The sequence below is a fragment of the Schistocerca serialis genome, chromosome 2 (genome assembly GCF_023864345.2).
Source record: "Schistocerca serialis cubense isolate TAMUIC-IGC-003099 chromosome 2, iqSchSeri2.2, whole genome shotgun sequence".
Lineage (NCBI taxonomy): Eukaryota > Metazoa > Arthropoda > Insecta > Orthoptera > Acrididae > Schistocerca > Schistocerca serialis.
The window spans coordinates 270,297,135-270,302,759 of NC_064639.1; the positions used below are offsets into that span (position 1 = coordinate 270,297,135).

At 39.9% G+C, this 5,625-nt stretch overlaps 1 pseudogene; it reads right to left on the bottom strand.

Moving 5' to 3' along the window:
• Nucleotides 1-2,862: 2,862 nt before the first annotated feature.
• On the bottom strand, nucleotides 2,863-2,980 carry LOC126459597 (5S ribosomal RNA; annotated as a pseudogene).
• Between the last annotated feature and the right edge of the window lie 2,645 nt (nucleotides 2,981-5,625).

The window sequence follows — 5,625 nt, forward strand, 5'->3', positions numbered from 1 at the left end:
TTTTTATACCTATAAACTCTATATTTATTATCACTCTGATACTTTAATTAATAACGATTGAATCAAAATTTTCCAGTATAATAAAATGATTTAATTTTTAATTATTCTTCACATAATATAGAAGTATTCGAAATAAATTTAAATATGATAAAAAAAGCGAAATACGAAACTGAAAATAAAATAAATTTTGGCCACAGATTTAACAATGGTATTGATATATATAATTTTTTATTTAATAATGAGGTATTTAACATATCTGTTTGAAATTTTAAAATATTTTCATTTGATCAGAGATTAAAAATAAAAATATTTTACTTTTACTGAAAAATAATACTTAACAGTTGTGAATTAATATTTAAATTTGATGATAATCACAGAATTTATGAATAAAAAGAGGAAGAGTTTTTTTTTAACAAGACTCGAATGGAAAACCTCAGGCATGTAAGTAATACATCTTACACGTTTAGATACAGAAGAATATCTAAAAACATGCAAAATTTTTTTATATTTGGTAATGCTCGGGAATCTCCTATTATTTGATGATGATTTTTTCTAGAATTTATCCGTAAAACTAGTTTAGGCAACCGACGTCCGACAACTGACCTTCAAGTCGTATAAGTATGACGAAAACCGAAGAACCTCTATTCATAAGAATACTTTGTAAGTGGGAAGACACAGGTAAAAGCTGTACCTGGTTTTTCTGTTCCATCGCTCGAATTAACATAAAGGAAGAGTGACAGATGACCGCTATAGCAAACCCTGACTTGTTCAGATCGCTTCAGAATTGATTATAAAATATTGTAGTTTACATTAACAGCATAAATATTCTTGTAAACTTATAAAAATTAGAACTCTGGATAGGCAAAAATCTTGTGAATCACATTATCTGTCTTCACGACACACATGAGTTTAATATACAGTATGTACAAGAACCAAGAGATATCAGTAAGACCGGAAGACCAAGAACGAAGAGCTGAGATTAAAAAGGGTATAAACAAGAATTTAGTCTTCCGCCCCTACCTTTCAGTCTATACCTCAAATGAACAATTAGGGAAATAAAAGAAAGTTTCAGGAGTGTGTTTGTAGTTGAAGAGAAATGGATGTATGTGATAAGATTCTCTAGCGACATTGGTATCCGCAGTGAATGTGAAGAAGTGTTACAGGATTTGTAGAATGATATGAAGAATCTAAAGAGTCCAGAATATCGACTGAGAGTATATCGAGGGAAAAGGAAAGTAATGGAAAGAAGCAAAACATGGGTCAGAAACTCAACATCAGAATTGGCGATCACGAAGTAGACGAAGTTAAGGAAGACGAAGATTGGAATACATCCAGAAAATAGTAGAGGATATATGTTGTAATAGCTACTCCAAGATAAAAAGGTTGCCACGGGAGAGAATTCGTGGCGAGCCGCATCCGGCGCGTCACATGGCAGGAGCCTGAAAACAATTTTTGCTGCCAGCCATAACACGGTGGTAAATATACTGAGCAGAATTTCCAGTCTGCCAGTCCTCGTTTCTCTTTGTGCTCACTGAAGATAACGTTCTTACTTGCTATTTATTCTGCGTTGTCAGGACCTATAACGCTATTGTAACTAATGAGCAGCTTTATTAATAGTTCAGGGGCGATATCTACGGGAAGTTCCAAGAAAGTCTACCGCCATGACGTCTAGTCATCGAAAGTTAGTTGTTCGCCTTAAAAGTGGAAAATAATCTTGCCATTTGCCACGCAGTTTTCTCAACATTACTACAGGCACACAACAGTTACTTTCATAAAATCTAAGCGATCCAGTTGGGTGTTCAGTCCTCGCGAGTTCACTTCCTACTTTTACCGAAAAAGCGTTCAAGTGCCAAGCTCTGACATCATCCGAGGCGCAACGCACACAGCCGTTTGACTGACGCGAACACGCTGACACCTTGGTGTAAAGTGCCCCTTTCCAACTGACTGTATGGTCGTATTAATATATGGTCGCAGAGGACCGCCAAACGAAACATATTATTAACCGCCCCAAGGCACAGGTAGCAGTATCTTAACGACCCCTTTCTTGGACACATATTAATTAATAGCTCTGTCGTTTAACAGTTTACAATACTCTTAATTTTTAAATAAATATAGCTATCTGTTTTTATGTAAGTAGTGTCATATGTTAACTGACCATCTGCCTCAAGCAAGATTAAGTGTTTCTCAACCCTTTTTACGAGATGTCAGGGAATTACACACCAGCTTCCAACCATTTTACCTTATATGCCATCCTGCTTACTTCATTCCTCCAGTGTCTCCCTCTTTCATTTATCCATATAGCTCACTTTCCTACATATTTCGACGCTACTTTCTCCATTTGATCTTCCGCAGCCTAATGACCTCATTATTTGCACATATTTTTGATGTGATCCTCACACCACTTACATACATCTCCTTTAATTAACATGAAAACGCTTTGACTTGTCTTTATTGGCACTGTATTATGAGGCTGTCTTACTTCAGAAAACCTTACTTCCAACATAGAAGTTACTAGTTTGTTCAGAGTTTACTCTTTCAGATTTTAGGAATTTTTAACTATTACAGGTCAGCATTCGGGTATGGTCAATTTCAGGAACCATTCTTACTTACCAGGGAGACATTACAATATAACATGTACTACTAAACTAAAACTAAACTCCTCCCGAACAGGCCATGAAGGCGACGGTACCGACCGGCCGCCGTGTCATCCTCAACCCATAGGCGTCACTGGATGCGGATATGGAGGGGCATGCGCTCAGCACACCGCTCTCCCGGCTGTATGTCAGTTTCCGAAACCGGGGCCGCTACTTCTCAACCAAGTAGCTCCTCAGTTTGCCTCACAAGGGCTGAGTGCATCCCGCTTGCTAACAGCGCTCGGCAGCCCGGATGGTCACCTATCCAAGTGCTAGCCCAGCCCGACAGCGCTTAACTTCGGTGATCTAACGGGAACCGGTGTTACTACTGCGGCAAGGCCGTTGGCTGATACGTGCTGCGTGAAGCCACATATTCCTAACTTACTATAGAGAGAACGATAAAAGAGAATAAAAACTAAAAGGGAAAGTAGGTTTCATCCAGATAGGACCGCGCAGTACGCCGAACTGTGTATCCACCAAAGACTGGCAGGCTCCCTACATAATCTAATTACTGTCAGTTTCGAATTGCTTCAGATGTGCAGTATTTCGTAGACCTAGTTCTCTCTTACTTTTCGGGTATTCCAATCGGTATGCATTTGCATTATCTTGCACATTATTCCCGAATTCATTATCTTTCTGCAAGTATTCGTTATTCGTCATTCCTACCATGCTTCGTTATTGCTACCCACGTAATTTCCAATGAAAAGCTCTGTAATCACTCGAGAATCTAGTACAGTTAACACTAAGTCGCTGTGATCGTAGTTAATATTTCCTTGATATATATTAAAAAGGCTGTACCAATCAGCATTTCGACACTTAATCCGTACACGATTGAACAAGGATGATCTATGATTGTGTTACCTTTACTAATTGGTATTTAAGCTTCTTGCTGTAGTGGTCTAGAGTCTTTTCCAGTAGCACCTATTATCCTTAAAACAAGCACTTCCGTAACAATTAACTCATTCTTATTAGGAATAGAGTGTAAAAATGCTTGGGACAAAGCACTTACTTTGCTGCCACTATCAACAAGCAAGCTCTCTTACGATGAACTGTGGTTGGAGCTTACGAGCGCGTGACTGTCTAAGAGACCAGTGGTCGGTAGAGTTGTGTTGGTCGCCAATAATTAGGCCGAATGTCGACGCAGCTGGTTTACCCTGGATTAGTGAGGCATAATTATTGATACGGGTGTTGGAGCGCTGCTCTGCCCTTTCGGAGGGTAAGGTACTCGTCACTTGATTGACACATGTGCTCCCGCATTGAAGTTACTCCTGCTACGTTGGATTACCTGTGGTTCTCTGTCTCGTTTGTTAAATTCAACTTTTGGTGCCTCTGTTTGAAACTGAGTGCCATATTTAATGTGTTTAAAATTTCTTTTAATTGCAACTTGTGTTAATTGTGTCAAATGTCCTACACCGTCACGTGTATTGGTGGCCACTGAGGTTGAAATGGAGTCTTATTTGTACTGGAAGTTGTTGCATCGGTGACTGTTGTAATGGCTATAAATTTTCCTATGGCCGTGGTATGGAAAAGCCCAATGGCTTTTGGCTCATTTTAGTAAATAAACTTCGTAACTCTGGTGGTATTTTGCTCCTTTCAAAAATATCGAATTTATTGTTTTAAATATAATTACTATTGTAGTTGTTTGTGTGTTAGCACTCCAGATTTGTCTGTTACCGTTTAAGTCACTGAAGTTAATTTGTTGGTACCCTGTGATTCCTTGGTTATTACATTAACTTGTTATAATTTATCGTAATATTGTCCTAAGGGGCCCGGGTTCGATTCGCGGCTGGGTCGGGGATTTTCGTCCGCTCAGGGACTGGGTGTTGTGTTGACTTTATCATCATTTCATCCCCATCCGGCACGCAGGTCGCCCAATGTGGCGTCAAATCTTATAAAACTTGCACCAAGGTGGCCGGACCTGCCCCGTAATGGGCCTCCCGGCCAATGACGGCAACCGCTCGTTTCCATTGAAAGATTAACCGGTTAATCCTCTTAGTAATTGCTATTGTAATATATGAAGTTTGCTTAGGGCTTGGGGCTCACATTGACTTTCTTGACTTGGTCTGAGAACTTTCATATGTCCTGCCTGAATGATTTGTATTTTATTAGTGTTTTTGTGTCTGTGCAATAAAAGAATGCTGGACTTCTGTGAAGTAACAAATGACTTATGATAAACAGCCTGCACCTTTCGCATTTCCGTTCGGTTGCTTTCTTATCCTGGGGCGTCTATTGATATTTCTCTATCCTTTGTTTCTTCACGATGCGATTCAAGCTCAGAGTACAGAAACTGTATCCAATTTGCTGCCTCTACTTGACATTTCAACCGGTTTTAAAGGAGTTTATATCATTCTCTGACTTGGCTGTATTTCACAAATGCTGATCTCAGTTACATTATCTGATAACTGTATTAATTCTACTTTTTCATTTTTGTCTTCAACTTGAAGTATATTAATTGCAGGGATTAGTCCTAACTTCGCAGCAACATTGAAATGTACCTCCGATTCATTTTTGGACAGTACTTGGATTTACTGCTTTGACGGAACCACCTCGTAAATTTCAGTTTCTGTTTCATACTGGGAGACCTGTTCCATCTTAACTTTCACGCAATCCTTATCATTAGATTCCATTTTAATAGCCTGTTGAAAGCAATTAAGAAATGCTTTAAATGTTGTTGACTTAATTGCTTGACTTCCAAGAGCGCTGTCGGTGCGATGCAGCAGGAAACGTGATGCAACACGTTGCGATGTAATGTAGGCAGCAGCAGCAGCTATGGCGATAGGGTTGGTGGCGAGTATCGCCTGCTGTGGTAGCTCGTGGTAGCGCCGTGGGAAAGGAGGGGGGAGGGGGGGGGGGCTGGGCACCGATTAGAGCGCGTAGTAGCCTGCAAGTAACTTGTTGCAGGACCTCGCAGCTCCGTGATGGTGCACCATCTCCTTCTAACCTCGGCACAGGTGGTAGCCGCGACGTAGTGTCGTCTTCTTATCTCCTTCCA